General features: G+C 44.9%; 2 long non-coding RNA genes across 2 annotated transcripts in view; one reads left to right on the top strand and one right to left on the bottom strand.

The window, feature by feature from the left end:
* The window catches only part of LOC102566759 (uncharacterized), a 57297-nt gene extending 41002 nt beyond the window's left edge, over window positions 1-16295 (top strand). The window contains exons 2-4 of the long non-coding RNA XR_001372815.3: window positions 4203-4309; window positions 5515-5640; window positions 13728-16295. This is a non-coding gene — a long non-coding RNA (uncharacterized LOC102566759). The remainder of the gene's footprint in view (window positions 1-4202; window positions 4310-5514; window positions 5641-13727) is intronic.
* LOC109285783 (uncharacterized) lies at window positions 1656-22624 on the bottom strand. Its single transcript, XR_002093618.1, has 2 exons — window positions 22438-22624; window positions 1656-1958 (listed from the first exon to the last, which is right to left on the bottom strand). It is a non-coding gene; the product is annotated as an uncharacterized LOC109285783 (long non-coding RNA).
* Window positions 22625-25785: the final 3161 nt, after the last annotated feature.

Below are 25785 nucleotides of genomic sequence, written 5' to 3'. Positions count from 1 at the left end.
GGGACTCAGTGAATAGTAGTTTCCTATTCACTTTGTTCATGCCCTTCAAGCATAGGCAATGTATGGGGGGGGGGGCACATGCCCCCCCCCCCCGAGAGCACTGGTGCCCCCCCTGACAGTGAGTGCTCTAGCTGGCCACTGTGGGACCTCTCCCCTGGTCGCTGGCTGACCACTGGGAGACTTCCCCACCCCCCACGCCCCACCCCCGACTCAGGGGGGCACCAATGCCTTCCAGCATTCATAGATTCTCTTATATCACCATTTAACCTTCACCTTTCCTAAGTGAAGAGTCCTAGCCTTCATCTTTGTTGCCCTTTGCTATGCTTTTTCTAATTTCACAGTGTTCTTTTTGAGATGTGAAGACCAGAACTGCACACAGTATTTGAGATGTGGAAACAGCTCAGATTTACGAAGTGGAATAATCTTTTCTGCTCCCCTTCTCCCCCTCCCCCCCATGTCCTTCTTAATAATGCCCAATATTTTATTGCCTGTTTCTGGTTGCTGTGTACATTGACCACAGTGAGAAAGAAAAAGTCAAAGCTAAAATAATGAAAAAGGAAGGACAATTCAAACTACTATTTTTGTTCCTTACTATCCTGACATCACTTCTGTGTTAGTTTAAGAGACTCCGTTTCCTAAGCCAACCCTTTTGCTAAAGTAATGCTCCAATTTTAGGCTCATCATACAGCTACAAAATGTTTTCTTTATAAAAGATTGTAACATGGCTTTAAGACAATCTCTTTGTTCACAGGGTTCAGAAATAGAAAAAAGATTTGAAATATTTTTTCTAATTCACTTTCTATATCTTTACGTGGTATTTTGTTCCAAGAAAAATCAGAATAATAAAATGCATGCACTTGCAGTATGCTGCAATGTGCTTATTATTTTGCTATCCTAATACACTCTGATTTTCTCTGCAAACAGATGCTATAAATGCTGCTCCTAATTAAATATTAAGGGCCAGATTCACAGGAGGGCCTATGCCAGCAAAAGACTCCAAATCTTGGCACAGAACTCCAAATCCACTGAAGGGATGGTTGTAGATGTGCAAAATACTTGGAATCTGTTGTACTGTGGGGCCTGCAAGCAGCCAGACCCTCTCAAATGGCTGGTGCTCTCTGGGTATGTGATGTGTCTTGGGCAACTGGGAGATGCACTGATCCAGATCATCTGTGGCTGATAGAGATCCTGGAGCATGCAGCCAAACTGGAAGCTTCTCCACACTCATTGAGCCTTCAAAGGAGAGCTATGATGACAGAATCACTACTTGCCTTTGAGATGGGGACTTTTCTAAACTACTACAGCAGCTTTCATCAAAAATATGAAACACAAACTGTATCTCTTATCCTACCTAGGGTGACTCTGACCCTGAGTTATCAAGAAAGTGATGGGGCCAAAACTTGAATGGACCTTTGCCACTTCGGCTTATAGGAACAGCTAGAGCAGCAGCCAAAGCAGGAATGGGGTAGGGCTAGGGGGTTGCAGGGATGGAGGCATTAAAATGGAAATCATCACCCTGCTGCATTAGTCTTGATTAAATAAATGGGTCCAGATAACTGAAGGTGTTAACATGACTCTATCACCATACTGCATTCAACAGCTAAACAAGATTCAGGATCCGGAGTACAGAGATAGTGGCTTCTCAACATTAAAAATATTTATAGCCTTTTATTAATGATGCAGAAGGAAGAAAATGTAGTTACAGTATTTGAAGAGCAAAGTATTAAGTAAACCTTTTTCTTCTTAACAAACTAGATTTAACAAGAGTTCCCTGCCCTTTAGCTTCAGAGAGTTTTTATGAAGAACCCCTTGTCACCCTCCTCTCTTGTATGGCAGTCTTCTTGATGGTATTTGAAGGCAGGATCACTTGTCTTTTCTTGGGGAGGGAAGAAGCAGCCAAGTGAGAAGAGGAGGAGAGGAGTTGAGATGGGCCAGAACTGTTGATGATGCTCATTTCCCTGAAGACAAAAACAGGACAAACACATACAAAAGGAAAGAAATAAGAACAGCAAGAACAGGAAACACATCTTGTGTTGCCAGTGGTGACTCTTACTTGCAACATCACTGGTTGAAAAATAGGGCCATGTGCTAGACCTGCCAGCATTCTGGGTAATTCTACACTACTGCAGGTATCAAATTTAGACATTAATAGCCATTTTTAAGGCACATTAAGGGTGTGCACATATAGACCTGCACCCTTAATTTGCTTTAAAAATGGCTAATATGCCTTAAATCAGCATGTGTAGACATGCCCGGTGTATCCATCTTCACTCCATGTTTGCCCCTCTTCTTCTCTATGCTGTCCCCGTTATCCTCTTTTCCCACAGTTTAGTTTTTTTAAATTCCTGCCTAATTTCTTTTCCCTGCCCCAAATAAAACCACCATTATGAAATGTATATGCTGTCTCATATCTATTTAGGTTGTACACTCTTTGGGACAGAGACTGATGGCTACCTACTATTTGTATTGTTTCTGGCAAAATGGCGGTCCATTCCTGGTTGTTTCTTTGGTATAAACCAAAGACTCATATTCCATGGAGTGCTATACCAGCTCTTAGTTTTCACTTGTTTTTTGATTACAGAAAAATAATAGAGCAATTCTTCTGTTGCAGAGAACTCAGAAAGACCACAAGTCAGAAATATTTTTAGCACTATGGATTCCTATTTTACATTTTTGGGTTTCTCTTGTGAATCATATTTGCATGCCTAACAATGCTAACAGTGCATGGCACTCTGTGGCACTCTTGAAAGGATTTCCAGACACCCAAAGGTGCCATGGCACCCCAGTTGAGAATCACTGGTATAAATACAAATGATAACAACAAAAATAGCAATGGCAGTTCAAATTTTAAGCTGATATCAAGTAGCATAATATATCCAAATATTCTGAAAAGTTTCCCTAGACAAATTTTACTTAAATATAATACAATAAAATATTATTTTCTCTAAACAGGCCATGATTTTTAGACATAACCAATAAATTTAACTTCCTCTTATTGAACTGTTATGTGTCTGGTATGCCTGTGGGCAGCTGAGAGCTTGACTGTCACAGAGAATGATGGCACAGTGGAGAGCTGTGTTCTTAATGCATTGTTAAATTCATTATTTTAATTCATCATATTTCTTAATGTATGTTATATTAGTATTCATTATGAATTATTCAATATTCATTTTGCAGTAATATCCATGAGACTCAAAACCAAGATTGATGCCTCATTAGGCGCAGAAACATTAGAGAACACGGTCTGGCCAGGTGGACCTGGGCATCTATCTTGCTTTTCGGCCACTGTTTTATACAAGGAAGGCTTAAAGATTCACCTGTAACAAAGAGTGCACTAACTCACACTGTGTCTTCTGTATCTGTTTAGGGGCAGTTACTGTGTGCCATTTAGCTCTTTCTATTTAGAGTTTTATACTGGTTATAACAATAATCTCCAATAGGCAAACAATGAACATTAGTGACCCCTAATGAGCAAGTTGTTACAGTAATCAAAGATGGGAAATGCCTAAGGACGGTCGGAGAATTTTGACAGCAGAGAAAGAAATACATTGCTGGACGTCATAGTCATTATGGAGAGAGAAAGATTTAGAGACAGCCTGGATATGCTGAGCAAGAAATAGGCAGGATTCAGAGATATCCTTTAGTTACAGATTTGCATAGCAAGGTTAATTGTGGCATTTTGCCTAGTAACAGCTCACAGGGAATGGAGAGAATTTTAAAGGGGAAACAGAATCAGTTTGTTTTTAGTCACCATAAGATCTAGCTTTGCATTGCAGGTCCTTTTCCAAAAAGGTAACCTCTGATTTGGTCTGCTTTTTTTTTGGTGGTGGGGATGGTGGTCTAACTTGAGGCATCTACATTTTCAGGAGATTCTGAGCACTCAGCACCTAGTGAAAATGAGTTACTGCCTGAATATAAAAGAAAATGCTAATGGGTTTTTATAGCAAGCAAGCATAAAGTCAATACACTTCTGTGGCAGACACAGCTCTAACTACCAGAAACCTTATTTAGTGGATATATGGAATTGTGTGCATTAGCATGATGTAAATGCAAATAAATATTTTGTTCAAGGCTAAATGAATGAGGCATGATGGCAAGGAGATGATTCCTTTGTTGGGAGAATCAGCCAAAGCATTTTGTAAAAGTTTGACAGCCACGTGTGCACATCTTTGCAGGACTAATTAACGCGTTTATGCTTACAGGGAGGAGGGAACTCACACAGTAACCGAGAGATGGAGAGATCCAAAGAATGCTGACTGGTTACAAACGGGCTGAAGAGCCATCAAGTTAAGATCCTTTCCAGAGAACTGTGAGCTTCCGAATACAAATTTCTCTTATGTTTAAATGAATGCGTAGAGGGAGGGAACAAATCTCATTTCCCAGTACAGAATGAAACATTGACTTTATAGTTTCTCTGATTACATCTATTATAAGATATTGGCCCATGTGTTTTGAAATTTAGGTTTGCAAATGCAAAATACCTAGCCTGCATCTGAGATCTGGTTTTGTCCTCACACAGATATGTGCATGCAGAACCCCCCCAGGTAAGTTGCATGGCCACTCAGGTGTAGTCAGGGTCACATTTGGGAATAAGCAATAAACTTGTGTCAAGTCCCCTACTGCTTAAACTTTCCTCCCAAGACCCATTGTTGCATCAATACCATAGGACCCAAGTATAATTTTTTAAAAATGATTTCTAGCTCTATGGTTCCAGAGAAGAGTTGGAAAACCCAACCTAATAGAACATAAATCAATTCCATGGCAACTGCCTAAGAAAGGAAATAACCTCCAGCAGAAGAAAGCAGCAGCCAATAGTGCCAGGGAGAAACCAGGATCCTTGATCTGATAAAAGCCCACTGATGCTGCCTGGGGAGCAGAAGCTCTGGGACAACCACCACACCATGACTTAGAAAGCAGGGCTGCTATTGCTCCCCTCGCTGTCAGGAGAGGAGCCTTTTGTTAAGTTAGTGGCCACTGGGATACTCCATTCAGGGCTGTGCCTGTCATTTTGGGTTGTCTTTATCCAGCCCTGGACATTGTGCAGTAGTAAGGAAGACTTTTAATAATTTAACCATTTCAGTTTTTGCTTTCAGAATCATGAGTTGATTTTCAGTGGGGGAAAATGCTGTTAAAGTGGGTGTCCAATGTTTTAACTATACATAATACAAATATTCCTTAGTGGGGAACCATAGTCCCCAGACTATGAATCTGTCTGCAAGATCCTTCTTTTCTCAGTAGATGTGATCTAATTAACAAATTTGCTTTCTTTCCCTTGCACTCAAGATCATGTGCATATGGCCTGACATTTTACTTTGAGTTATTTATATTCTAGCAGAGCCTAAAGGCCCAACAAGAACAGAACCCCACTGTCTTAGGCTCTGTAGAAATGCAAAGTGGGGGAGCCCAAAAGAGTTCACCATTTAAACATACATAGGTTTGGAAGGGACAGAGATGAAGCAGTGGGACTGACCTGTTGAAAGTTACCTCTAATTACAGCTGTCTCCTGTGCAACAGATCAATGACTGAGCTGGAAATAGAAGCCATTTCCCTGAGTTCCTGTTCATGTACACTGTCCTCTAGTCTAGCCCATCCTGAGGTGAATCATGACCAACTCATCAAGCTTGCCCTTCTACATTACAGGTACTTTTATTTTATGAAAGGTAAATTGTTTTATACAGCAATAGTAATAATAACAATACTTGCTATTTTCTTTAATTTTTTTCCTACCTAGGTGTTTCACCCAAGGATCTAACCAATATACTTCCACTTATACTACTTAATATTGAATTTGTTGCATTTTAAGCCAGTAGTGTCACATTCAGTTCACATATTAGACAGACCTTCATAACAAAATGCTAATTATCTTTAAGAGACTGACCACGTCAATCTGACTCAACATCTGTGTACCATGTCTTTAAATATGCCTTATATTGGCAGAGGAAAGTTAGTTTAAAAGACATGAAGCTAGGATCTGTGTTTATGGCCTAGTTAGCCTAACCAATTGGCATCTTGGTCTGAGCACTTGGGCTAAATTGATTCAAGGGCAAGTGTTTATATGATAAAGCCTTGCCCTATTGACATGCCTTCACTGTTTCTGCTGTTACCCACATGGAGCCAAAGTCCATGGTTCTTTGTGCTGAGATGCTCACTCAATCAATTGCAGAAAACCTGACTTTCATTTGATTAGTAGAACAATGAAATGGATAAACCCATAACAAAGGATCTCACTGTCTAAGATGGATATAATTTGAGCTGGCCTGGAACTTTTCAACTATGTCCTGAGCAAAGGCACTTGTGGAAGGAGATTTATGGAACATCGAGTTCAACTGGCATACAAGTTGGAAAAAGACTAAGGGGATAGTACAGAACATAGAGTGGCATAAATAAATAGCTGACCTAAGTGGGAATGCATTTTAAGGAAATGTCACTATGAATATTTAATCACATTGATCGTTCATACAGTCTAAACATCTTCAAAGAGAGAGTGGCTATAACTGAGTCAGGCTCTGATAGAAGAAGGCCATTTCTTTTCCAGGAAAATGACAAATTGTCCAAGGCAAGGCAGCTTTCAGTAGCAGGTTCTGAAATATAGTATGCATTGTCCTACTGATACATATCTAAGATTCACATTCTGGCTCAAATGATAGATGCTCAAACACTAGCAAACATGCTTTTCACTGTTTAGTAGGGCTGTGCAAGGTTTCGGACCATGCTTAGGATCCGGAGAAGCTTCAGACACTTCAGCGTCGGAAGCAGCATGTCTGGATCAAAGTTCTGGCTTTGTTAGGCTTTCCGAAGTGGTTCAGAGCTTCTGAACCGCTTCGGAAAAGCTTCGGAGCCGTCTTGGAGATCCGGCCATAGGGTATAATGGGGAACCAATGAAATATCTATAACTTTGTTGTTTTTTGTCTGATTTGGATGAAACTTGCAGAGATGGTAGCGTCTACTGAGAGCATGAAGCCTGCCAAGTTTCAAGAAGATCGGTTTAGGGGTTTGGGGGGAACTGCACCCCAAATTATTGAAAGCGAAACTCATGTCATGTGTATGTGTTACACCACAGTGGGGTGAAAACTGCAGGGATGGCGGCCCCTGGTGAGGCCACAAACCCTGCCAAGTGTCAAGGTGATAGGTACAGGGGTTTTGGGGAAACTGCAACTCAAGCTGCTGACAGGCAAAACTTGTGACATGGGTGACCCTGCGTGTGTTAAGGCACAGCGAGCTGAAAACTGCAGGGGTGGTGGCCCCTCTTCATGTCACGAATTTTGCCTGTTAGCAGGTAGAGGTGCAGGGTCCCAGAACCCCCGCACCTATCTCCTTGACAGCTGGCAGGCTTCATGGCCGCAGCAGGGGCTAGCATGCCTGCAGCTTTCACCCTGCTGCACCTTAACACACGCAGTGTCACCCATGTCACGAGCTTTGCCTGTCAGCAGCTTGAGGTGCAGCTTCCTCCAAGCTCCTGCACCTATCTTCTTGAAACTGGGCAGGCTTTATGGCCTCACTAGGGGCCACCACCTCTGAAGTTTTCACCCCTCTGTAGTGTAACACATACACGTGACATGAGTTTTGCTTTCAAGAATTTGAGGTACAGTTCCCCCAAATCCCTGTGCTGATCTTCTTGAAACTTGGCAGGCTTCATGCTCTCAGCAGACGCTATTACCCCTGCAAGTTTCATCCAAATTGGACAAAAAACAACAAAGTTATAGATATTTCATTGATCCCCCATTATACCCTATGGCCAGATATCCAAGGCGGCTCGGAAGCTTTAGAGCTGCTTTGGCCAGATCGAAGTGGGAACTCGGTCTGGAGCTCCATATCAGATCCCTGGCATCTGAATCGGCCATTTCCAAAGCCAGATTGAATACCTGCCTACTCGCACAGGCCTACTGTTCAGACTACTAGTTAGTATTTCATGGCGGTTATCTCAATTTAATATGAGGAACTTGGTAAGAGAGGATTTTTCAGTCTAGTAGACAGAGGCATAACAAGATCCAGTGGCCAGAATTTGAAGCTACACACATTCAGACAGAAAAATTAAGCTAATTCCATCATCAGGGATCTTTACTAGGGCTGTGAGAAATTTCGCAGGTTGTTTCACTTTGATGCTGTTTCGACTTGTTTCAAGCTCGAAACAGCAAAATTGAAATGAAACAAAGGGCTTCGAAACCGCCTCAAAATGAAACAAGGGCAGTCAAAACGTTTTGAAAGTTTTGAAACATTTCAAGTTTCAAAGCTGTAGCTGGGCTTGCCTGCAGGGAAACAGAAAGTAAGGAAAGGGAGAGGGAAGAGGGGCAGATGGGGACACAGTGATGACGTACTTTCAAGAATTTGAGGGCCAGTTTCCCAGAAGGCCCTGCACCTATCTCCTTGAAAATTGGCAGGTTTCATACCTTCATGAAGGGGCTACCATCCTCGCTGTTATCATCCAAATCTGCTAAAAAATGACAAAGTTATAGGCAGTTTCATGCTTCCCCATTATAGCCTATGGGCGAAACATTGAAACAGTGTCAAAACAGTGAAACAGTTTCAATGAAACTAAACAGAACAGTGCTTTCAAAATGAAACGAAACTCAAAATGAAACACTGTCCCATTGAAAGGGCAAAATGGAAGTTGAAATGAAACGGTGCTGTTTCGCACAGGCCTACATCATCACTGGATGTTTTGCGAGAAGTCATGCTCTAGTTTAAGTACCTATTGGATCTGAAGTGGGAATTAATACAAGAAAATTCTATGTCCCATGTTGCATAGGTGGTCATACTAGATAACTATAATCCTGGTCCTTTTCAGGCTTAAAAAAAAAATCTTCAAGTACCCTGCAGCAAACCCACTCCACTTCAGTAAGATTTTCTCTATTGAGTCCTGAGAAGTTGCCACTAAATTCTTAGACTTACAAGACAACATGTATATTTGTAAAGCACAAAGGACTGAAGAACTCTCTATAATTGATCCTCAAGGTCTAACAGTAATTGCCAGTATCCTCAGGTAGTTTAATCCTAGCAAGCTATAGACCTTGACTTCAGCCTGTACAAAATTTATTTTTTTTACATACAAGTGAAAATTTGTATACTGCTATGGTGTAAAGCCTCAGATAAGTAATAGTCCTATCTGGTTTGGGAATTAGAATAACATGTGAACCCCTGAACTGTAAAGGAGTCTGTTTATATTCAAGCTTAGTGTAGCTCCGTTTTCAGGCTTTGAAAGAATAGTCCAAATGTCTTAGGTACTGAGGTTTCAGAGTTCAGATGTTTCATACATTTCATAGACATTAGGGCTGGAAGGGACCTTGGAAGATCATCGAGTCCAGTCCCCTGTGCCAGGGGCAGGAAGTCAGCAGGGGTCATAGGATCCCAGCAAGATAAACATCCAAATTTCTCTTGAAGGCGTTCAAAGTAGGTGCTTGAACCACCTCCAGCAGCAGTCTATTCCAGACCTTTGGCGGCTCAGAAAGTAAAGAAGTTCTTCCTTATGTCCAGCCTGAAACAGTCTTGGAGGAGTTTATAACTGTTTGACCTTATCATCCCTTGGGGCGCTCTGGTGAACAGATGTTCCCCCAGATCCTGGTGAGCACCCCTGATAAACTTGTAAGCAGCCATCAGATCACCCCTGAGCCTGTGCTTTTCCAGGCTGAAGAGTCCCATAGCACTCAGCCTCTCATCATAAGGTTTGTTTTCCTGATCTCTGATCATGCGCGTGGCTCTCCTCTGGACTCTCTCAAGCTTCTCCACATCCTTTTTGAATTGTGGGGCCCAAAACTGGACGCAGTACTCCAGCTGTGGCCTCACCAAGGTTGAGTACAATGGGAGAATGATGTCCTGAGATTTGCTTGGGAAGCATCTATGTATGCAAGCCAGCATTTTGCTCGCTTTACTAGCAGCAGCATCATATTGATGGCTCATGTTCATGTTGTGTTCAATCACAACCCCCAAGTCCCTTTCGTCCATAGTGCTAGCCAGTGTAGCGCTGCATGCTGTGGGTTTTTCTTCCCAAGGTGGAGAACCTTGCATTTTTCAGTGTTAAACACCATCAGGTTCTCATCCGCCCATTTCCTGAGCCTGTCAAGGTCAGCCTGGATCACCCTCCTGTCCTCAGGTGTGGATGCTTTACCCCAAAGTTTGGTGTTGTCAGCAAACTTGGCCAGTCCACTTCTGACTCCAATGTCCACATCATTAATGAAGATGTTGAATAATATAGGTCCAAGGACAGAGCCTTGAGGGTAAGGCAGGAGGGACCTTGGAAGATCATTGTGTCCAGACCCCTGCATCAAGCAGGAAAGATAACTGGGGGTCAGGTGACCCCAGCAAAGTGACTGTCTAGTCTTCTCTTGAAGATTTCCAGGGTAGGTGATTGCACCACCTCGAGAGGGAGCTTATTTCACAGCCTGGACACCCTGACTGTGAGGAAGTTTTTCCTAATGTTACCTTGCCAAACAGGGATGGGCATATCCTGAAAAAACATCCTGTGCAGAACATCTTGTCTGGTTGATGATTATGAGCAAGACTAAGCTTCCTGCTCACACAGTCACCCAGGGAGCTGTGGACATACAGTGAACTTTTGCTAGATTCTGTCATCTTTAGTCACACTGGGTGGTATCTTCCCTAGACATAGTAATGCTGATTTGGATTGTGGAGACTATAGCCACCTGATATGGTGCTGAATAGGACTTGTTTCTCTCTACACTTACCACAACATCAAACAGCTAATACAATGTCTTAAAGTTGTGCCCTACCCTGATGTTATTTTCTAGTGTAGACAAGTTTCTAATGGAGAAATCTACAGCGACATGAGAACAGACATGTGGCTTGTGGGGGTGCTGAGCCATAGCTGATGATTAGAGTTTCTTTTTGTTAGTTTTAAAAGCTGCAGTTTTCTTTTATGCTGTTTGCTCGTGGCTTGAAAGAACGCTAATGCAAATGATACAAAGGACTTTGTCTTGTACGTTCTACTCCTTTTTTGAGTCTTCCATGTCTCTTTTGCCAGATGGAAGTCCCCTTTCCCATCAGAGACTTTCAGATCACTTACTGCCAAATTATCCAAGGGTATGAACAGATGTTTTATTTGACCTAGGACGGATTGTCCCCAGCTTTGACTTGGATCAAAACATGTTAACCTTTCAAGCTACATTGGTGCTTCTTTGCCAGTAGGTGGCCAGCAAAAGCACACAATATGACAAGCTGCACAGAGGTAAAACAGGATGTCCTAAACAGTTTTACTATATATTAACCAGGATACTTCAGAGGGACTTGACATGGGACAGTGGACATGTACACATCTGTATGATCCCAGGACAACAGGCTTTCTACCAGGACAAGTGCAACAGCTATTTACAGGCAGGTGTCACAATATCTTTTCCAAATGGCAGGTCTCACATAGTATATAACTACAAACCTCCATACTAGGCAGCTGTTGTTGTTACAAAGAAAAAAAGTGAACGTGTGCCAAGCAGTGGGTGACTGAAATGGAAAAGCTGGGCCATATTCTTCTTTTTCCCATCAAAATCTTGTTACCAATTAATTAAAATACCTCTCATGTCAGAAACAGCAGGTTAAATGGAAGGCAAGGGAAAATCCAGACTAGAGAGATCAAATGGTGAACTGGGAAAAATATTAAACAGACATTTTAAGTTACTTGGTGCAATAAAAGTTTGAGTATTCCAAATCACATTAGTGTTATAAAAGCTAAAGCAGTGCCATTTTCTCTGAGCATCTTCCTTTGTTGGCTATTCCTCTCTTTCTTGTATCAAGATGGAATTAAGGATGGCACTTTTTCTACATGTGCCAAGCAACTGAAGAGCTAATATTGATTAAAACATGTTTTCATTTCTTCTTTTCATTAAATGTATATGAATTTCTACAGTATACTTACTGGCTTTAAACTAATTAAAAGAAGCACTGATCAACAGTGATTATTGTTAGCTGTACAGCACTCCAGTAAGATATTTTTGTCAAGAAAATGTTTTACAGGACATTGTCAATAAAAAAAAAAAGTTTTTATTACTGTATTATGGTCTTAGTCATTCACGTGGATGTCAATGATCCTGTGGTACTTGATAATTAGAGGAGAGAGCTAGGAAAGCTAGTTTACTCTTGTTCCAGGTTGACTGGTGTCAATGCTCTCAATTCTATGCGATGCTTTCTGTGGTCAGGTACTGGTATATCTTTTTCATTTATATCATTACTGCACCATCAGCATGTAATTTATTACTTTAAAAGGACTTCTGGATATCTTCCCAGAAGTTAAAATCACACAGGTTTGTATTTAATGCTCTAGTTCCTGGTGATGGCATCCCCGCCCATATACGCACATACTTTCATTTTGCTTTAAACTTTCTCATTATAGTTTTCACATGCAATAAATTCTACCATCTAACCAACATCATGTCAGTGTAATTGTCAGGATTGAACCTGATTCTAATATAGAATAACCAAGCAAAATTGCAATAGCAGAATTGGCCACGTCATCCACATAATATACTTGTTAGGCACTTAGAGAGCTAACAGCGAAAAATTCAGTACAATAGTGCTGTCATTTCAAAGTTATTGATTTAAAATGATGCCTACCTTCTGTAATAATGACTTATGCTGCCCTGTGCTTCCTACACAACTGTATAACACACAAGGGTTCATTACCTTTCCTCAGAAATTATCATCCTGTCTTCTTTATATAGACTCTCTGCCCAATACAACAGTGCAGGTCTTAAAAAAGAATGAAATGACATTGCCAGGGGATTAATTCACAGATGACCACAGTGGTGCAGGGTCATTGAATGGAAACAGAACATTTGTTTAATCAGTAAGCTCTGATTGGGATTCACTCACCCATTTCAGACTTTTTCCATCATTTAGATACTAAGCTGGTTATACTGTCATAAAAGTGAAGACTTAGGAATATTGGAAAAACACTTAGAAAAATATAGGACTCTAGCCAACTTAGAGGACACAGTATAACTCCTATAATGTTCAACCCAATATCAGGGAGGAAATTTTTTCCCCCTGACCTCAGCTTGTTAACAGCTATGATCAACAAAGGCCTTTGGGAGCACAGAGACCTGAGAGCATTGGAGAATACCACTGAGATTCATAGGTGGGACTTTCATATGCTTAATCATGCCCATTGGCTGATTCTGGATAGTTTGAATGACTATTATAGTTACTCCAAGGGCACAGGTGTTTGTATGTCAAGCAGATTACCATAGGGAGAAAGTGCATATCAATCCTGCCACTTACTTTTGACAGGGAGCCAATAAGCCATTTTTCACTGTTGATGGAGTGAAAATTTTGCATAGTTCATGGCTGTTTGCATATTATCAGATTTACAGAAGAGCCCAGTAATTCTCTTGGGCTGTGTGCCTTTTGCCTTATTGATCACTTCAGCAGCAGATGAGAGAGTAAAACACCCATAATTAAATAATCACACATGCTTAAGTCCATCAGGTATTAATGAACTATAGAGGTTTAACAATAACAGTATTTTGACAGGTGCTTCCAATAGTCTTTTATTGATAATCCAGCATTGTTACATGTGGAAAGGGCAACACTAAGCATGGGTTTGCTTGACTAGAGTGACTTATTCCAGGCATGCAGCATTCACACCCCTGGTAATAATTACCATATTCTCAAGAGATTGTGGGGGTGGGGAGACTTTCCATTGCTCAGGGATAATAGCTTTAGTCACACTTTACAGTACTGTGGTATTTCCAGATATTTACCCATAACTAATCCTTTGTTTCTAGGGTGATTCACAGCCTTAGCTCTATCCTTCTTTGCAAGAAATTCATGCAGAGTGAAGCCTCTCCAAATCCAAACAGAACCAGTTGAAGAGAGCTGTCATGAACATCAAGTTGAAGCTCCCTTTCTTGTAAGTGTGGGTGATAAGTACTTCATGGAGAACAATGGATGCTACTCTGCCAGCAGATTATCCAAGCCATGGAGAACATCACATGTATTTTAATTATAGGGATACTGTCAAAAAGAAAATCATGGGTCAAATCCTTTGCTAGTGTAACTTACAACAGCTGCATTGACTGAGGAGCTGACCCTTGACATTTTAGCTGGTTTCCTTAGTCATGCATTGGATTATTACAACTAAAAGAATTGTAAGCATTTGAACTTCTTTCCTCCATTCATGAGGTTTATTTACTGTTTCCCTTGCAATCCATCTGGAACAATGGAAGTGGATAGACCAGGTCTTTCTTTAGTATCAGAAGAGGTACTTACTGCTCCTTCGTGCAAAGCTGTTGTAAGCACTGTTTTTATTACTGACATTAGGATAAACTGGGTCTCAGCTAACCTGAGAGCAGTACCCCCTTTTGTTTACAGGCCTGCTTTACAGTCACTGAGACAAACAGCCCATGGTTTGGGACAGAAGCTTTATAAACCAGTTTGACCTACATCAGTTAAATCTGTTACTACATTCAGACAGGTTTATCTTAAACCAGTTTCAGCCAGTTTGAAACTGGTTTATGTGCACTGAGCTTCTATTCTATTAAAGGTTTAAACCAGTTTCTGATCACTTAAACCGGCTTATATGTAACTCCCTAGCCAATGTCCTGAGAAACAGCAGAAGTACTTGCTTAGCATGCAGCATCAGCACCAAGTTTTCTGGGCCAAATCCTCTAAAACCCCCTACAGCCACAGAAGACTGCTGAGGCTCTGCTGTGGGTGAGGAGAGGGAACTTGGAGACTATGCAGGGGGACTCTGTAGCCCTTGACATACAACAAAGATAAGCTCCATATTAGCTCTTGATATTGGGCCAGAAAATGTATTTTGAAGACTGACTAAAAGGGTAGCAGGGTCTTGCCAGTCAATCTGCAAAACAAGTACAGTCATTCACCAAAAATTACATGATGTTATCTCATGGGGTTGCCTCACAGATGACCAGTGCTTCTTAGTGGCTGAGTCTGGCAGTACACAGCCTTCTTTCTATTACTTGTGGAAAGGATTTTGCAATATCAAAATGTCCAAACACTATGAAACTACATCTGTCATTCTCCTTCCCAGAACTTTGTGCTCACTGAAGCCTAAAACAAACCAAAGGTCCGCTCTATTGGGCCCTGTTGCTTCAGGTGCTGCTTTAGTCACTTGTTTTCTCGGTATAGCTCAAACAGGATTTTTCTGGCTTCCCCCAGTTACAGTTAAAATCTCCACACATTTTGTCCTTCAGAAGTTCCCAGACATTTCACCTGACATTCCCAAGAAAACACTTCATGGAGAAATGTAAAAAAACCCACCTGCCACTCATCTGATTTAAATCTTCCCTTGTTGCACTGCTGCAATAGCTTCAGTAAACATTTAGACAGACTGTGGCTAGCTCCAAATTTCTATTTGTTTGCTAAGACGTGTACATTTGTGATGATTTGTTAATGGTGGGCTTCACTTTGTATGCTCTCACAATTTTCCGTCATTTCTTTATCCTCCTTAAAAGTTATGGCGCACTTATTTTTAGACCTTCAAAGTTTGCCTCAGAAGGCACCTTGGTGCTTGTGACATTGGAGAAAGTAGTTTATTAACAGTTGTGTTTAGAACATAGCCTTCTACTTAAGTTTTATAAAATAATCCAGTTACTGCTAGCTGCTCATTTTTTTAAAAATATATGTGACATTCAGCCCTGAGCAGTTTGCACAGGCCTATGCAGTACATATGGGTTTAATGGGATTTAAATGGTGCACAGGTAACTGCTTGATCAGTGTGTGCCCCCATAGATACCTGATCCACAAGCAATGAGAGTTATTTACAGTCCCCAGTTACATGTTGGCTCGCATTGGGGCTGCATACCTGGGACTGAACAGGGGAAGGCCCAGAACTAAAAGTATGAGTTACTAAAGTTCAGGCTCTCTAAAAGACTACTGAAGCAGGAGGGATTCCTAGCCTACACTATGTACTGGGTTATACATAGATTTTGCATTAGCTTTCTATACTAGAGAATATTTCACCATAGATGCATTTTAGCATTCATGCCTGTTAATTCTGTAGGCCAGCCTTCCATCCTTCTGAAAGATGTCAAATAAATGATTTTGAATGGAACCTTTTGATGACTCATTAATGATCTTACAGACCTTTCTGTAGAAATAGGAGGTTGTTCCTTTATCTTTGGTCCAACACTTCCCCCTCCCTCTGGTGCAGCCACTTGGGATTAGATCAGGGATGTGCAATTATTTGGGCTGGAGGGCCACTTAATGAGTTTTGCTGAGCTCTTGAGGAGGGCTGCACAACCAACAGGGCTCTTGGACTGCACACCATCCTCCCCCTCCCCCCACAGCTGCAAGGAGCCCTGATGGTGGGTTAAGACAGGACAGAGTGGAGGCAGGCCTTAGACACTACTCACCAGCAGATGCTGGGGACTAAATGTAGCTTGCCCAGGGCCTGCGGGGCCAGACTACATCTTCCAGGCACCACAGGGGACACTGTGTTGAAGTAGCCCTGTCCACCCACCTGCCTAGCACCATGTGGCAGGCCCTGGGTGAGCCACACTCGGGCCCCTGCCCCTACCCCTGCCCCTGCCCCTGCTGGCATGGGCAGCAGCTGGGGAGTTGGGGGCAGGTGGGGGCAGGCAGGCATGGCTGCTTCTGCCCAGCATCCCCTGCGGTGCCTGGGAGATAGAGTTCAGCTCCACAGGCTCTAGGCAGGCTGGACTCCATCTCCCAGGCTGCTATGTGGTGCTGGGCAGGTGGACAGGTGAGGCTGCTTCGACCCAAGTGTCCCCCATTGCACCAACAGAGACCAGAGCTGGAGCCAGAGCTTCCACCTGTGCTCTCACTAGCAAAGGCAGGCACCTGAGCACAGCTCCACTAGGGCTGGCTGCCCCTGCTCCCGGGCACGAACCTCCTGGACTGCTAGGCACATCCTGGTGCCAGCGACTGCTGGTGCTGAGCTTCAAGGTGCCCGATCCTTCCTTTTATCGAGTGCCCCCGTCTTCACTGGGGCCTGGCCTGAATTGAGCCTCCCTTCCCTCCTCCCCACCTGCCTGTGGCTGACAGGTGGCTGTAGGCAGGGGTGAGCAGAGAATCTGTGCCGGCTTGGGTCTGTGACAGCCCAGGGATGGGGCCTACTGGGCACCTGGCAGCTGGGTGCAGGGAGAGTGCTAGCACATCTTCCTTCTGTGGGGGTTGGCAGAGGGCCACAAGGATGCCTGGGATGCCAGTGGACAGCAATCTAACATGAATTGATAGAGGAGTTGTTACACAGGATTGATACGCTAGTCTAACCCAAATCAATTAAGTTGGAGTGCACATTGATCCAGGTCTATCTTAGCTTGGGCCCTGCCATTTTTAACGCAGTCTGTGTGTGCTGAACTTCTGTTCTATTAAGGCTGTAGACTGGTTTTCTGTCACTTATACTGGTTTATATGTAAAGTGTGTACTTGGCCTGTATTTCCTTGCTGCTTTACATTAGTGAATGAAAATTTTATTAAAGGTCACTGAGAATAAAATGAGCAAATTAAAATATTATTTAAATAACTAATGGGTATTTTTACTTTGGAGGACTAGTAAGTGTTACAGTGTCACCTATATCTTGTTGTCTTTTGTGATTTTAATTTTTTCAGATCCTTTGTGTGTCAGTTCCACTCACTTAACTTGTCTGTGTTTAATTCCTCTTGAGACATGATCAACAGCAATGACTCCTTTTAAAGTTCCTGTTATTCACACTACTGTAGACAGATGTGGATTTTCTTAATTAGCTACTGAAATTATCAATCATAATTTTCTTAAATTTACCTTGAAGGAGTGTCATTTCTGCTTTTAGCAATTTGATTTCAAGGTGAATTTATGGGTATGGCAAGTCACCATTAAGTATCTGTAACAGATCACCCTCCCCAGCACCATCTTCCTGGTTATCCGCACCTTACATGGAGCCCTCTTGGAATTCTTCTGTCCTGCCCTAATTTCTCCTGCCACGTCTTGATGGAAATTATTATGCGAGTCGAAGACTGCCTATTATATTGGGGTATGTTGGGTTTTCTCCTAGGATGGCCTGACCCCTTTTTTTTCTCTAGCTAGGCCTCCCCATCCAAACCCACCAAACAGGGTTTGACTCCAAGACTCTAGCTTTTCCTTACAGTGCCTGGAGGCTCGCGGACCCCTTTTCTGCTCCCTTTGGGAACATGGCACTCCCTGGCCCAGAGACATGGGTGCCAGCCCCACAGCAAGGGGGGCCGCAAGTTCAAAACCAGGGTGCAACTCTTCTAGTCCAAACAAAAACAAAAAATACACTTGTACCCCCAGGTGTACCAGGCCTCCCTGGCCTTTTTAAGATCGTACATCAAGTGCCGGGGTTTGTGTCGTCCCAAACTGATTCCTTACTGGCACTCAGGCTCTCTGTGCCTCACTGTCGCCAGGGCTATGACCCCCAAAAAGCTACACGCTCACTGGTGCTGGGGTCTGTACCGCCAAAATCTGCGCCTTCACTAGCGCCAGGGTCTGTGCCCCCAAAAGCTGCACCCTCACTGGTGCCGGGGCTCCCACTCCAGAATGGGTCCCCAAAAATGAGGCCTCCTCTGTCCCCTCATAGCCTCACTCAAACCTCCAGTCTTATTCAATAATCACAACAGCAACAAAAAATAATAACTGCATGTGCTCAGTCAATGCAGCGGGTCAGCTTACACGAACTCTCTTCGAGTCTCGGCTCCGCACCGCCGGCTACAGTCCTGGTTGTGGATGCAGTCACCATCTCTCAGGGGCTTCCGTAGCTTCCCCTTTCCTGCCATGGACCGCTCCCCAACCTTCTTCCTGGAGCTCTCAGGGGCACTGCTTCCCCTTCAGCTGCTGACCTCTTTACTGCTGTTCAACCCAGGGTTTTTATAGTCCTGCCTCTTCCGGTCAGCTGACTAGCTGTCCCAATTCTGTAGTTAACCCCTTCCTCACCAGCCCGCCGTGCCCAGAAGGTTCTGGCCTTAAATCTGTCGTATACACAATAATGTCATCTATATGGACTGCAGCATAACCCCCATGTGGCACCAGGACTCTGTCCATTAGCCGTTGGAACATCGCTGCCACTCTGTGCAATCCAAATGGCATGCGTCGGAATTGAAATAGGCCCCAAGGTGTGGCAAAGGCTGTTTTTTCTTGGTCTTTGAGTGCTAACGGGACCTGCCAGTAGCCTTTCGTCAGATCCAACGTGGATATATAGCTAGCTTGTCCTATATTCTTCACCATTTCGTCCACCCTCAGCATGGGATAATCATCGAACTTGGCCACTGCATTCACACTCTGGGAATCAATACAGAACCTAATTTTTCCATCAGGTTTCAGCACAGCCACAATGGGACTGCATCACTCGCTTCGGGACTCTTGTATTATCCCTTTTTCTAACATCATCCCCAGTTCTTCTTTTATCGGGCCTTGGAATTGTTGTGGGATTAGCCTCTAGTTCTTGTGTATCACCTGGCCTGGAGGGGTCCTTATTCGATGCATCACACCCCGTGCCTCCCCAGGGACCTCTTGGAACATGTCTTCATATTCCTTCACTAGTTCCCTTGCCTGCCGTCTCTGCTCTTCTGAGAGTCGGAGGACCACCTCCACTTCACTATCCCCTTCTCTCCCCCTCAAGGAGGGTCCTAGTTCAGGTTCATCTGGTTGGAGGGCCAAGTACAGGCACTCCCGTTCTTGTTATGGTTTCAGCATATTGATGTGGTATATCTCTTTCTTCTTCTGCTTGTCTGGTTGCTATACTTCATAATCTACAGGCCCTATTTGCCATGTTATTTCATAAGGGCCTTGCCATTGCGCTAGCAGTTTACTCTCTTGAACCGGTAAGAGCACCAGTACGCGGTCCCCTACTTCAAACTTCCTCTCTTGAGCCTCTCGATTGTAATGGGTTTCTTGCTGCTCTTGGGCTTCCCTCAGATTTCCTAAAGCTTCCTTCCATACTGACTCTAGGCGCTCCCTCAGTTGTATTACATACTGAACTATGTTCTAGTCTTTACTTTGTTGCTGTTCCCAGCTTTCCTTAACCAAATCCAGAACTCCTCTTGGTTGTCGTCCATATAACAGTTCAAAGGGGGAAAAACCTGTTGAAGCCTGCAGTGCCTCTCTTATTGCGAACAACAAAGGTGGTATCATCTGGTCCCACTTCTGTGGACTCTCTACTACAATTTTTTTAGCATCTGTTTCAAGGTCCTGTTGAATCGCTCCACTAATCCATTAGTTTGGGGATGGTATACTGCTGTCCTTAGGTGTTTGATTCCCAGTGTTTTACTCACTCCCTCAAACACATGAGATGTAAAGTTAGACCCTTGGTCAGTTAACAATTCCCTAGGGAGCCCCACTCAGGAAAATATCTTTAATAATTCTTCTACCACCTTGGGGGTGGACACCATCCACATAGGAACCTCCCCTGGATATCTTGTTGCATAGTCCATTAGGACCAAAATAAATTGGTGCCCTGCACTGCTTTTTTTAGTGGCCCCACGATATCCAAGGCCACCTGTTCAAAGGGTACTTCCACCAATGGCAGTGGTACTAATGGGGCTCTTGGAGGACGACTGGGGTTCACTCTTTGGTGTACGGGGCAAGAAGTGCAGTATCTGGCCACTTCTCGTATTAACCCTGGCCAAAAGAATCTCCCCCTAACGCGAGCCTCGGTCTTGTCTCACCCCAAATGTCCACCCTTAGGGAGTTTGTGTTCTACTTTCAGTAGAGCCTTTCGATATCGCTGAGGCACCAGTAATTGCTCTACTTCCCCTTCCCCATGTTTGTTCCATTGCACTCTATATAGCAGATCATTCCTCACCTCAAATCTCGGGGTGGTCTGCATCAACTCAGGTCTCAGCACTTTCCCATTCTGCTGAGCTAGGTGTTCTTGGAAGGCATATTGAAACCCTTCTTCTCTGCTCTGTTCTAGTTGGAAATGTTCATCCTCCCACAGATGTGCTATGTCCACCTCCTGTTCCGCTTATTCTTCTGTTAGCGGTAGTCCAGGCTCCCCAGCGGAGGCCTCCACTGTAAAATAATTCCCCAGGACCATCATGGACCTCGCGGTCTTGCACCCTCTTCTCTTTGTCTCAAGTGGTCTCCAACTGGGACCTTCTCCTACCCCTGAACTCTCCTTTGAGGCTTTCCCCCTAGTGGGAGTAGGGTAGCACTGTGGGGTACCTCCATTTTTCCTCGCCTCTTCCAAACTGAATGCCTGAACTATAACCGCCAGGAGCTCCAGCCAGTCACATCCTAGTATCATTGGGTAGGGTAAGTGCTCCACCACTCTGACCCTCATTCAGCATACTTTTCTACCCACTTGCACGGTGACCCACACCCGGTCCGGTCTTTGTGCCTCCCCGCACAAACATTGAATGGTGATTCGGTCTGCCCTTTCTCCGTCTCCTCTTGGTAAGACGCCTCTCCACACTATTGTGTGGGTTAAACCTGAATCCAACATCATCTGGACTTCCTGTCCCTCAAGCGTAACGTCTATAGTCAGTGCCGGTCGTTCCTCCTTTCGTTCTGAGTAAACCCTTGCACCATACCCACAAATGCCCAAGGGGGAAGCTTGTTCTCTCAGCATGTCCCTCACCACCTTCTCTATCAATGCCTGTTGCCTTTCTGCTGGTTCCAACTCCAGTTGTTGTTCCTTTAACTCCAAAATGGGGGCCTGTTCTGCCATTTCCGTCTTCTTCTTGGACCCAAGGGTTCATTCTGTCATTTGGGTCAACCATCATCTCAGGGTACCCATGACCGCAAGGAGTTTCCCGGCCAATGCACCACTGTAACATTGCCCTCCCCAGTGCCATCTTCCTGGTCATCCACGCCTTACATCGGGCACCCTTGGAGCCCTCTTAGCTCCCGCCCTAATCTTTCCTACCACGTCTTGATGGAAATTATTATGTGAGCAGGAGACTGCCTATTATATTGGGGTATGTTGGGGTCTCTCTTGGGATGGCCTGACCCCTTTTTTTCTCTAGCTAGGCCTCCCCGTCCAAACCCACCAAACAGGGTTTGACTCTGAGGCTCTAGCTTTTCCTTCCAGTGCCTGGAGGCTCGTGGCTCCCTTTTCTGCTCCCTTCTGGAGCATGGCGCTCCCTGGCCCAGAGGCACAGGCACCAGCCCCACAGCAAGGGGGCCGTAAATTCAAAACCGGGGTGCGACCTCCGCCAGTCCAAACAAAAAATACACTTGTACCCCCAGGTGCACCAGGCCTCTCTGGCGTTTTTAAGAACATCCTTCACGTGCCTGGGTTTATGTCATCCCAAACTGCACCCTTACTGGCACTCAAGCTCTCCACAGCCCTGCCTCACTGTTGCCGGGGCTGTGCCCCCCAAAAAGCTGCACCCTCACTGGCGCCGGGGTCTGTGCCCCCAAAAGCTGCACCCTCACTGGCACCGGGGCTCCCACTCCAGAGTGGGTCCCCAAAAATTAAGCCTTCTCTGTCCCCTCATAGCCTCACCCAAACCTCCAGTCTTATTCAATAATCACAACAACAACAAAATAACTGCACATGCTCAATCAACATACCAGGTCAGCTTACATGAACTCTCTTCGAGTCTCAGCTCCACACCGCCAGCTACAGTCCTGGTTGTGGATGCAGTCACCATCTTGCAGGGGCTTCTGTAGCTTCCCCCTTCCTGCCATGGACCGCTCCCCAGCCTTCTTCCTGGAGCTCTCAAGGGCACTGCTTCCCCTTCAGCTGCTGACCTCTTTACTGCCGTTCAACCCAGGGTTTTTACAGTCCTGCCTCTTCTGCTCAGCTGACTAGCCGTCCCGGTTCAGTAGTTAACCCCTTCCTCACCAGCCCTCCATGCTCAGAAGGTTCTGGCCTTAAAGGGGTGCACCTGCTTCCTCGTGACAGGGTTAGGGTTCCCTGTCACAGTATCCTTGCCGCAGTACTTAATAGAGACATTTAGAAATAATGGGAGAATATGAGATATTTGTTAAAGTTTTGATTAATCATAAAGGTTTTTAGCAATCAATTGATGTTCAAAAGAGATGAACAAAATAATGAATAGATTTTGCCCACCCTGGTGCTTATGAAGAACTCTACTCACATAAGTAGCTGCACTGGATCTTAATCAGAAATATCTCAACTACCACAGGAGCTCTATCCCAACCAAGGTCAACATGTGATTGTATCTGTTATGTGGTACTCAAGTTGCTCATGTTTCTTCTCATTTACAGTCTCAATGTATCCTTCCTCATCTTTCAACAGCAGCCAAAAACTTTTTTTTTCAACTCTGCTTCCTGAAGTCCCTTCACAACATCTGATGAAGTAAGCCCTCTGCTTGTGAAAGCTTATACTGTACATCTCTGATAGATTAGCACTTCATTGACTAACTCAATCCTGCCTTCTACCACAGTCTACGTTTTATTATGGCCATTATCAGCCATTAGATGTAATACCTCCTCCTGTTTGCAGTCCTCACATACTGACTACCCTCTGCATTTCCTAAATGGTTCTAGCTAATAACAAATAATAGCCTGATTCTACCCTTTTGCATGTGCTTGCCTTTACACATCCACACTTAGTTTATCCAAGGGGTATAGCACATGTGAAGTACATGTGGAAGTGTTTCTGCACTGAGGCACCAAAATAACTTTTTATACTTTGAATGTTCTGATCGTCAGAGAAACTTGTAAAATAATTGTCCAGATACCCTCCCCCCCCCCCCCAACCTATAGCCTATAGATTAGGAGACTGTAAAATCCAAGAAGTTACGATTTAGGTCTTTTTGTGTGGAGGTTTTAAAATTCTTCAAAAGCTGAGAATATGAATGAGTGGGCCCATCTTCTCATGCATTTACTCCAGTCTAGATTTACTGTGCAGTAAGCTACTGTGGAATAAGGGTTTTGGGGTAGGTGTCTACACATGGAGGGAATAGGGAAAAATTTGCACCCAGTTCCTTGCAGCCCTGCAATGGGCCTCTGCAGTCACTGGGGGAGCTACAGGGTCCCCCTGGGTACTAGCCCAGGGGCTAGCAGGGAGTACCAGGCCAGGAGATAGCTATCTCCTGGCCCTGGGGGCTACCTGCTGTTGGGACAGAGACAGTATCTGAAGAAGAGAAGATTGAGGGGGGATTTAACAGTAGGGTAGTTAAAGTTACCCCTGAAGGGTATTTCCAAAGAGAATGGAGTAGTTTTCAATGGTGGCAGATGACAAAACAAGAAGCAAGCTGCAGCAAGGAAGTTTAGGTTGGATATTAGGAAAAACTCTCTCATGAGGAGGGTCATAGGCAGCAGAAGGGGGGGGCTAATGGGGCTTATCCCCCCAAACAGGGGGCAGCGGTAGGGCAGTCCGGCCACAGGCTTCCAGTGGCTATAGCAGCGTGGGAGGGGTGCTCAGGCACTGATGAGGGAGGGAGTGAGGCTGGGCCAGGCGCTGCCCAGGCAGGGTGGGACAGGGTGTGGGACTGAACCACAACTGGCTCATCCAGGGGGCACGGCTCCTGCTGTTGCATGTACCCTGGAAGGCATGGGGGGGGCATGTGCCCCCGAATCTGTGTGGGGCAGGGCAGGCAGCCACTGTGGACTGGGGAGGCCCTGGCCTCTTTCCAGTGGAGGGCTAGGCTGGGCTGCATTTGGGGCAGGTGGCAGCAGCACTGGGAGAGGGTCACGGGAGGGTCTTCAGCTACCCCAAATTCACTGTAGCCTGCCAACCCACCCTCCCAGCACTGCTGCCTGCCCCAAGCACAGTGTGGCCCAGCCCCCACCAGGAAGAGCCCGGGGCAGATGCAGCTCCAGCCCACAGCAGCAGCCTGCCCTGCCTCTCGCAGATCCAGGGGCACACAACCCCATGCCCTCCGGGGGTGTGTGCAGCAGCAGGAGCCACCACTGCTCATTCTGTGTCTCCCGGATGAGCCGTGGCCCCTCCTGTGCAGGGCCTGCCCCAGCTCCAACCCCACTCACCAGGCTGATGACTATCAGTATGCTCCTCAGGTGGCAGTTCCCCAGCCAGGCTGATAGAGAAACAGTGAGCCTGCATGCTGATGGCATGCTTTGCTGCACTGCTGGATAGGCAGCCAGTGTGCAGCAAACCCCCTTAGACCACAGTCCCAGGTTGGGGTGAGGGTTGGAACCCCAGCTCACGTGGGCATGGGCTATGGCCAGAGACGGCAGGTGGCAGGCACAGGAAGCACCCCCTAGAGCCAGGAGGCACCAGGGGATAATGAGCTTATTTGGAGCTTTCATCACCTGCTGGCATCAGCAGGGCATGTGGGGGAAAGCAACAGACAGAGTTGGCTCAGACCAACCTGGAACTTCTTATGAAAGGCTGCACCAGCCCCAGGAAGTGGGGAATGCTGACACAGGCAAGACCATATGTAGTGTTCCTCAATGGGAACAAAAGACTAGGAGTTGAGGACTAGGACCACTCCAGTTCTCTGAATGGAATCCTGACCAACACTTGACTATAGAAGGTCAGGTACTTTTCAGAGTTATTTTGGGTTCACAATATCCCTGGCCCCACATTACTCAAAGAGTTCAGCCCAGGATGGACCGGCCCACTTGAACTTAGCTCAGAGAAAGGGCAAGCCCTGAAAAGCTGTGTTGCCTGAGAAAAGGCAGCTGAGATACTTTGCCAGCCAAGGGAAGGCTGAAAGCAGGCACAGATGCAGCCATTTGAGTTATATTAGTTTAGTTTCTTTACATGGGCCAAACCTCGCTGACCCTGGAACTGCAGCAGAATCCAAAGGGCACAGCCGAGTTGTACTGACTCCAGGAAATGCAGTCCCTTTCCATCATGGCTTTTTCCTGCCTGAGTGATGAGGCCACACATCTGGCATAGCCAGGTGTCTGTACCAAACACTGACAAGAACACCCAAGTGAAAAGGGGTGAGGTGTAGGGGAGGAGGAGTCCCACAAAAGATCTAT

The sequence above is a fragment of the Alligator mississippiensis genome, chromosome 5 (assembly GCF_030867095.1).
Source record: "Alligator mississippiensis isolate rAllMis1 chromosome 5, rAllMis1, whole genome shotgun sequence".
Lineage (NCBI taxonomy): Eukaryota > Metazoa > Chordata > Crocodylia > Alligatoridae > Alligator > Alligator mississippiensis.
This window is presented reverse-complemented; position numbering and strand designations above follow the sequence as displayed.